The sequence below is a fragment of the Anoplopoma fimbria genome, chromosome 24 (genome assembly GCF_027596085.1).
Source record: "Anoplopoma fimbria isolate UVic2021 breed Golden Eagle Sablefish chromosome 24, Afim_UVic_2022, whole genome shotgun sequence".
Taxonomy (NCBI): Eukaryota; Metazoa; Chordata; class Actinopteri; order Perciformes; family Anoplopomatidae; genus Anoplopoma; species Anoplopoma fimbria.
In genome coordinates, this window is record NC_072472.1 from 6,883,127 (window position 1) to 6,893,536 (window position 10,410).

Here is a 10,410-nt window from a genome sequence, read left to right on the forward strand (position 1 = left end):
AATAGGCCAACTTAAAAAAAAATCTGAAAACCCTTTACCCTCACATAGATGGTTCCTCCAACAGCTGGACACATCTGGGGAGACTCTGTTCCCTCTCTAATCAGCCCCCCTCGTCCGAGCTAACGTCATGTTGCGTCACTGCCAAAAGCTCACTCAGCCGCTGCACACACACACACACACACACACGCACACATAGATGTACACACACACACTGCCTCTACGCCCTCACTGCAGCGTTACACCACCAGCATCAGAGATGACCATAGCGATTGTAGCTGTGCATGAGGAGGCTGCACCACACGACTCATCATTATTGCTTTAATTAGTCATGACGATTGTATCACAGCCATTACACCTCAGTTATGGACCCTGTGCTTATTCTCATAACAGACCAAATTTACTTCCTCAGCCAAAAAAAATCAAAAAACCCTGTTTGAGATTGCAACGTCGTGCTCATCAGTTCAGCATTTTGGCAAATAGCTGGTCAGGCTTATAGACACAAAGTTAAATGTGTGGAAGCCAATATTTTGTATTCAAATAAAGAGATATATAAATATATCGTAAGTTTAAATTAATGTCGCTGGCGCTGATTCAATCAAAAGCTATTTAACAATAAAGGGCCAGTTTATCTCTTAGCTTTTTCTGCATTATCTATCTATATATAGATTGTACTGTACTTTTTATGTCAATGTGACATAAACACCTAAGACTTCTCCTTGCCAAAATATTGAATGTGGAGAACTTACAATCACAGCAGCAGTTTGTTTATTGTGAGCTCAAATGTACATTTTGTAAACCTGTAAACCTGCTGATATGTTCATAAATATTCTAAAAACTTGTTCTGTTGAGTCACACACATAGACTGTGAGTTTGGATAAAAAAAAAAAGAGCTTCTTCTCTTCTCAAACTCGTGACTATTTTTTATTTACATCCAGAAAAGTAGTCTAAAAATATTCCATGAACATTTTTTTTTTTTACAGGTTTACAAAATGTATTTGACTTTGCTTTGACCCCATGCAGAGTTTCTGTTTTGAATGTTTCTCACACGCTCACACTCACGATTGTTTGCCTCTATTTTTAATTCATTGAATGTGACACTGTGTCCACTGTTGTATCAGCCAAAGCAATAATTTACATTCATTTCACTGCACATTTATTTTAAAAGTTTATTGATTTGCACCAAGCGTGCCTAAGTATTTGTTTTATTTTTCTAACTCAGAGCTGGAATGCTAATCACTTCACAGCTGCTTTTTAAGATATTAGTGTAATTGATGTAAACAAATGTCCCCCGACAGTCGCTGCACTGCATTATACAATGTCCGAATATGGGGGAACATCTGCTGAATTGCTTTATGGAAGTGTAAACTTGTTTGTTCTTTTCTGTAAAGTCAAAGACATGTAGGACTGACAGCAAGCAATTAACAAGAGCTTTCACAAGCATCTGCAACAACCCCGAGAAATAAGACATTAAAGGTAGAGCTGCTCCATAGAGAATGAATTAGGTGAGTCATCATAATACATTAGAGAGCTGACAGTGAAAATGTAAAAAGTCTAAAGATGGAGGCGTTGACCGGCCAGTCAATGCAGAAAAGAAAGACGTTTAAGTAACGTGGTATTCTTAGATCTCACTTTCAGCTCCCTACTGTGGACTGCAAGCATATTTCTAATTGATAAAAAAATGAAATTCACCCAGAAAGTTCCAATAAGATTAGAATTCTCCTTATCAACATCAGTCACAGCACAGAAAAGATTACACCAAGTATATGAAGTATACTTGAAACTAGAGATTGAGACCATAAACCCATGTTTACAATGTTTACTGAGGTAATAAATCGAGTGAGAAGTAGAGTCATTTTCTCATAGACTTCTAAACAATAAGAATACTTCTTGCAACCAGAGGAGTCGCCCCCTGATGCAATTAGAGAAAAAGCAAGTTTAAGTCACTTCCACATTGGCTTCACTTTTTTAAAGTAGAAGTATTTCAAAATCAAAGAAGAAAGCAGTAAAAAAAATAAAATTGGGAGATTTACTTGCTACTTCTTTTGGATGTCCTGACCCCCAGTTTGGAACCACTGCAGCACATGAATAACCCCAAACATTCACCATCCAATTGATTATCTATGGAGCACTAGTTTGATCGTTATCTCAGCTCTGAGTAATATTCTTACTTTCACTGATGATTAATCATCTGACACTGATACTTCCTCACAGCCGCGTTTTCTTCACTTGAACATGTGACCGCTGTATTTAACATTCATGAGCATTCACATCATGTGTGATGCTGACAGCTCTGACAAATGTACTATATCATTTTACAGCCATGCTTGCACTGTTGATTGTGTTTAATAGTACTGAGTGTCTTCGTCCCATTGAAGTGAACGTCAATGCTTCTTTTTTTGTCAGTATTATGCAACTGTTTACTTCAGTGAATGTCAGTGCTGGTTTCATCTCCTGCTTGCATCTTGTTTTGCTTTGCTATGGTCAGCTTTGCACTAATTGTAAAAACAAAAATGCAGTTTCCTTTATGATTATAAACCAGTAATTTGTGGTATTAGGAGTATACGATACTGTAGATGAAGTTAGGTACATGCTGCTGTATATTCTGCTTTAAAATTGCCTTTAAGACCACAATCTGCATGATGGTATTTTCATTGCCACTGATACGGCATTCTGTATTCTTAAGTAAAGCCTAAAGTAAGAATAGATATTGTATTTGTGTGCTTCATTTGTCCGTGCTGTACTTTTTGAGACCACAATAAAGACTAACTGTCATTTAAAATTGCAGTTGACTATTTATTTTTGCACCTGAAGTACTCAGATCCTTTACTTTGGTAGAAATAGTCCACGTCGTTCTACAGCTAATCTTGCGTTCTGTAGCACCAAACTGCAGAACATTTTGGGTGGCCAGTTATGGCTGCACACTCATTGACCTCTTGTGGATCACCTTTTATTGCCTGTTTTATACTGCCGCTTCCTGCCTGTTGACTCCTCACACATAACTCTTAGGTAGGGCCAGTGATCACACAGCTGAGTGCATCACCGCCTCTCAGCCGCAACTCTACAACCAAAGAAACAGTCGGGGAAAACAGTTGGCTCACTTTCAGTATTAGGGACGGTGTCTTTGGCTAACAGCTAACAGCTAACGGAGCTACCAGTACACACACTGCTGAGTACATCGCCTCCACGCAGCAGCTGCTACCCATGCAGACACCTCAGTGAGTTTAATTTTGTTTTTGCAAGATTGTATGACACGTCTTATACAATGACTTTGAACTGACATTGCTGCTTGTTTTTGAGTTTGAATAAAATGTGTTTAATGACGCCTTACAGCCCATTACAGTCTAGATGGGGTGAGTCTGTTAGGGGTTGTGTTTATTGAATCACACAATACAGCAGTGGCATACACAGTTGGCGGAGATCTGCACTTTACTGAGGGCACCTTTCTAGTTATTTTGGTTTCTGGCCTGCAACTTTACAAGTGAATGTGGAGTAAATCATTATACTGACAACTGAATGATTGCCATGTTCTTTACCTCCTATTGCAGTTCCCCACACACAAAATAATACTTTCCTAATTTATTTACCACCTGTTTTGGTTTCTATTGTGTTTCTATAATGACATTTATGACTTTATGCATGGACAGCAGAGGGCAGTAAGCTCACACATCATATGAGACGGACTGACAGAGTTAATATGAACTGAGAGTGGATGTGCATGATGTTAACTGAATATTAAGTTTGAATTGGTGATACTTGACAGGAGAAATGTTTCCAAAGGAGGGCGGCGCTGGATAAGGTATTGAAGTTGTAGGTGTAGGTGATACTAGCACAAGGGGATTGGGTTAAATGTCATGTTTTAAGTGATCCCTGTTCAGGCCCTTGACGCACTGCGGCAGCAAAATGATAAAGTAGATAAGAACAAAGTACAAGAACAGACAGAGACTAACCATTGCTCCTTTTTAAGGTTGTTAAAATCGTCTTATTTCTTTCTGTCGGGCAGAAACATTTAGCTGGCAGTAAAGCAGTTAGAACCTTAATGCTGCAATTTGCAATATTGGATTCCAGTATAACACCAAAACAAAAAGACAAAGAAGTCACCAAAAACTAAACAAATCTATTTTATTGATAAAGGGCCTTGAGAAAAGCCTTGAGAAAGCCTCCAGCCTCCATGAACATATCAGCTGACTGATGACATGTGGAACACAAACACTGCTGAACATGTTTGTTGTTCTGTGTTTGCAGAGAAGATTAATGTAGAGGTTATGGTGCACAATGTGTGTTACATTATCTCCTGAAAGAAAACAAAACAGGGTGCCACGAGGATTGTTGAGACTGTTTGTATGTGATGGAATTAAGATGATGTTGTTTTAATTAAAACTGTCATTTTGGTGCATTGTTGCATCAGCGGATCAGATGCTAGTGCTGTAACCGGAGGAACATTTAATTAGGAAGGGCAATTCTGGCTTTATCAGTGGTTGATATAATATTTAATAATACTTTATGGTTTAGTTATAAGCAAAAAATAAAAACAGCTTATGGGTTGCTAGCCTGTAGAAAATCCCTGTGTAATTGAGTGTTTTACTAACAATAGATTGATGGTTTATCACACAAATGACCCTTTAATGAATGACTTTCTGACAGTCGTAGGGACTCATACTGGATTTGTTAGCAAACAGTTGTAAAGGTGTTTGCTTGACGAATTATCTGGTGACTTTCAGCCAATTGCCTCCTTAACTTACGTGAATGGTTGGTATAGATAATAAACACAGAACTCTAGTTAGAGCAATTAATGCTATATTTCACAATTAATATAACAAAGTGAAGATATGAATCTGGGTAGTTTAAGTACAGTACTTGAGTAAATGTACTTGTTAAATTTCACTTTTACTATTCTCCGAGTATAACATCTCAAGCATGCCAGAAGAGGATAGGTCAGAAGAGCATTGTGGGCTTGGTAGGTAGCCGCTCTGGAGGATCATGTGTGCCGCCAACGACGTTTGGTCTGAAACCGGAAGACAGCTGCACTTATAAACGTTTGCAACCAGCCTTACATTTATCCACATTTTTAAAATTCAATCCCGCATGCTTGCCCACATTATTTCTCAGATGGTTTTGAGTCATAATTATCAGTTTAACATGAAATGAAATGAAATGAATTTGATCAAAGTGACGGTGCATCTTATCAACGTCCCACAGAGCAGTTTAAGGCGCGACCTGTTGCTCTCATACACCGAGAATTTTTAATTGAAAAAGATGATTAGATATCAAATTTGATATATTTCCCTAAGCGCCAGCTCCAGTGTTGATTAGGAAGTGACTATGCATCAACATTGGAACTGCATCCTCAGGACAAACTTGGTGCGGCTCCAAGAAAAGCAGAATCAGCAGTACGTCATTGATTCCAACACTTTTCTGCTGTGGAGTATAATGAACACTCTCAGCCTTGTCAATAAAGCTTTAGACTCTTTAAAACTCACAAATGTGCTTGTCGGAGGGATGCTTTGCCAAATTCTGGAAGTGTGAGCAGTTTGTTTCCAAACATCAGAGAGCTAGTGAAGGCTTCAGTGTGTAATGATAATGCAAGTGTAGATACGTGCACACATCACATCAAAGCGGAGGATTAGTGCGGATCAGCTGCAGACAAACTCTGTGGTAATGAGAGCTAAAGTCAAAAACTGCAGGGCAACTGTTCGAACTCGAAAACATTAACGTCAGTGTTAGCAATCCTCACTTGAGTCAGCACTTCTTAAGCTTTCTGCCTGCAGAGACGACATTTCACTGATTCAGACGACAACAACGTGTTTGCAGGGGGAAACATCGAGTAACATTTTAAAGCGAATACTTTATTTATAAAGCCCCTTCTCCAAACATGGAGTTACAGAGTGGTCTGACATCGAGCTGATGTCACTTAATACTTTTCTAAAGTACTGTACTTATTGAGTTTTGAAGTAACTTGTTTATTTGAGTATTTATATACAAGTTACTTTGCAGATTCAGATTATTAAACCAAAATATATTCAAACTTGTAAATTTACCCACCAAGTTACCTAGAAGTATATAAAGTTGAAAGCAGCTCCAACTTTTCCAGCTGCAACATTAAAGTGATGTACACATGAATGCATCACTCATTATAATCAAGTTTCGCAAACATATTTAAGGAAGTTTTGAATGCAGTCAATTGTATCATATTATTTCTACACTGTGGTATTGCTACTTTTACTCAAGTACAAAAACAAGGTGTTGCTTGGAACTAAGTCACATTAATTGTGGTAGGTTGTTTATTTACGAGATTTTGGATAGCGAGGATGCTAGTCTCTAGTGTGTTAGCAAGCCAACAGCAGGTCCTTTAATAAAATCATGCAGAGTGAAAATACTTAAAAAATGTACTATGTATAAACAAATTGAAATGAAATGGACCAAACATACACGTATTAATAAAAAAAGATAATAACTCCAACCGCAACTAATATATGATAACATTCCCATGAGCCATTTCACAACAGCTCTCTCATTGTCTGACTATACGTGACAGGAAAGTAGCCGTCTCTGTAGTAACTTTTCATATGTCAGAACTGGTGCTCAGCACTTTAAAGTAATAGTTATCCAAGAAACAATATAAATTGCATATAGTACTCACCTCCATAGGCGCTCTTTAGTAGCAGAAAATAATTTCTATCGAATGGAGGGCAGAGAGCCTGAAAGCATACCAATGCAAACAGACTTCGGCGGAGGCTGAACAAAATAGCAAATACTAATGTAAAACGTCCAAAAGTCTTTCTGAAAATTCCTCTGCAGTATTGGCAGGCATTCACATAACGATATCCCGCCAAATGGAATTATTTTTTAATAATAGTTTAGTGTAAATAGTTGTGTTTTCGATTTCCCAAAGCCCAGGACTTGATACAAGACACTTGGATAATAAACAGGAAATTTCAGGGGTTCTTCTTTTTTTGGTTGTCCACTCTCCGTAATGTCATTTGATAGAGAGGTAGGGAGTTGCGTACTAAATAAATTGAACAATAACCTTTCCTTTAATACTCCAAAGAAACCAAAATGCTGACTACAATGTTTTTCATATCTCACAGAAGTTTCAGGGCTCAACAAGCTGATCTTTGGACAGAATCCAGGGGCTGGCTGTAAGACTTGGGATCGTTCTACACACTTTGAAGTTAATGAGCTAAAACATGAAAAGCACTAGTACTGTATGTCCTTTAAAGGCTGACACAGTCAAGATGATACCTGCAATAATTTCAAATGTTTCAGTGTGGTTAAAACATGAGCTTTTGAATAATTTAAACGGCTGTCAAACGTGACAGCCAAGGAGGATTCAGCGGGTGATGATGGCATTTCAGTTCAGAGAGCTCAGCCAGCTTGTCTCTTCTCCACAGCGTTTCCACATATCTCCTGTGACTTTTCACTCAGGAGGCAATCCATCAGATGAAAAGCACACTGGCTAAACTCTGACCTACCTGTCCTGTGTGTTGCTCTGTCAGCTCCTCTGTTTGTCACGGCTGGAGTTGTTGGTCAGGTGTGGTCAGACTGTTATATACATCAGATCAAAGTGTTTGGGTCCCCAAATCCTTGGGTTGATGTTCCACAGGCTAGTTCACCATTGGAGGAAGCAAGGAAGAAAGCTTAACCTTCACCAAAATCTTTTGCACTGAATCAACACCGCCATGAGAGCAATGAGAATGAACGAAAACAGTAAAGTTGTCGACCAGAAAACCTAAACAATGAGCTGAGAGAGGTTAACTGCAGAGTTGCTGAAGCATCTTATAGCTCATTGTTTTTGTTTTGCAGCCTACAATTGTTATGATGGACATGATCTCAAGGCGAGGCCAGTGGGAGGACAGTGTCCGGTTAGGGGACCTTAGAAATGTGTCTCTCTTTGCAGACGATGTGGTTCTGTTGAACCAGACCGTGATCATTAGTTAGCAGCGGAGTGTGAGGCGGTTGGGGTAAGAGTCAATACCTCCAAGTCTGAGGCCATGGTTTCCGGAAACCTTAGATTGCACCTTTCTGGTTGGGATTGAGTCACCGCCCCAAGCGAGGGAGTTCAAGTATCTCTGGGTCTCGTTGATTAGTGAGGTTAAAATGGAGCAGGAAATGGACAGGCCGTTGCTTAATGGACAGCATTGTGGTGAAGATGGAGCTGAGCTGGAAGGCAAAGCTCTCTATTACCAGTCCATTTACCTTCAGACCCTGAGCTATCATCATGAGCTTTGGGTAAAGTCAAAAAAGATTGGATCGTGGATACAAGAGGCGCAATTGAGCTTTTGTGGCTAGGTTCAGTCTTAAAGATAGGGGGAGGAACTGAAACATTAGAAGGGAGCACAGAGTAGAGATTCTGGTCCTTCTGGTAGAAAAAGAGGCCAGATGATGTGGTTCAGGCATCTGATCGGGATGGCATTGGATGCCTCCCTTTAGAGGTTTTCCGGGCACGTTAAACTGGTAAGAGGCCCCGGGGTAGAACCAAAACATGCTAGAGAGATTATATATCTTGTCTGGTTTGGGAATGCATCAGGAACCCCTAGGAAGAGCTGGAAAAGGTTACTTTGGAGACAGCCGGCTGCCTCCGCGACCTTGCCAAGGATAAGTGTAAATGATAACAGATGGATAGAACTGTTGTTGTAAATCAGCGTCACATCCAGCAGGAGCAAGCAGCTGTTTTCAGCAAACAACCTAAGATAAACCCACTGTGCATCACCTGTCCAGCAACAAACAGCAGACAGAGAAAGTCAGAGACTAACTGTTGATCATAGAGAGTGGATATTGGACTCTGTGGTTGACAGACACACAACCATGGCGATCCAAATGAAAGAAATGTTGCTCTGTGTCTACTAGGTTGGTAAAAAAGCAACTGTTTGCTAACAGATCCTACAAAGCAGCTTGTTTTGTTTCCCCCAAATGGCCAAATATTTATAATAATGCAGGTTAAAAATGTATTATGAGGGGAGGGAGAGAGACTGATGACATCTTATCACTATCTTTGTAGTTTGACTCGTTTTATTCACCACTATCCACAAGAAGCTTGAGACAAAAGCTGCATTGCACCCTTAAAAATACATCAACAAAGTCACAGACAGATAGACAAATAGCCTATGTTGAATTTAACCATAGGGAAATTGTCGGCACTGCAGTTAAACAGTGCTTTAAAACGTCCATGTGAAGGTGCTAGTGGGCAGCATAATTTAATTCCTCCACCAACAGACGACTGCAGCAGCCCACTGTACATGCAGCACATCCACATAATGCAGAGTGTCAGAAATAAGGGTCTGCTTTCCAACAGTTTTACACATAGTTTGTCTTGACACTGTCATGTTCTATCAATATTCAACCCGACACATATGCACTCATAAAAATGGTAATCTGCTTGTTTTTAACCGCCTCTTCAGAATGCCTTGTTTCCCATGAAGTGTCTTGCTTTCCCAAGAAAATCGATTCTCTTGTTTTCCAAGAAGACCAATTTAATGCCAAGAAGCAGGGAAATGCCGCCACGGATTTCATATTTGCAGCTCTAATTATGTTAAATTTATCAACGCTGCCTTATTGATTAAGCACAGGCGGCAGCAGCCATTCCAAGCGCTCCAGGGCTCTCATGCAGATATAATGTTATACAGCAGCACGATGCAGCAAATTCATGAATCAAGCTGTGTGTGTATGAAAGAGTCACCAGCACAGCGGGCTGATTTATCAATATACGAGTCCAAATTGGTTGATCCTTAAGTAAGGGGTGGTGCCCTGATTTTACAAATGCAGCAGAAACATGAGGGCTGATAATTCTCTGAGGCATGTTTTCAGATTTGTTCACAGATTTTAAGTCTGAACAATAAACTCAATTTATCGAATTACAGACATAGTGACATCTGCTAATTCAATCATCATTTTTTAAAGTTATTTCTAATTAATAGATGGTCTGAACACTATGCATTTAGGATAGCTCCAACAATCAGTGACGTCATCTACACAAAACTTCTGTTGACTTGTGCTGAAACAATTAATTGTGAATCATGCAAAGCTACCATCCTGAAATCCTGAAATTAAATTATAGAGCCAGAAATGGAGCATAACAGGTGCCCTTTAATCAATTGTAAACATTTTATGCTGCCGTCTCGGCCAGGACTCCCTCCAAAAAGAGATTTTATTCTTAACGGGACTAATTTGGAAAGAATAAGTAATCGATGGAGGAAAAATGAAAAAGATTACAAAACAACTGAGCTATTTACTGACACAATAACTAGGATTTGAAGCATGAATTAAATGTTTTTGGGGATTAACTGCCATTTGGAGCATGCAAAGGAGTTGAGATGTCCCATGAAACATCTGTGACAAATACATTAACAGTTTAGAGAACATTCAGAGTGTTTCATACAAAAAAGAACTCAAAGCAATTGAGAAATACTGCAAGCC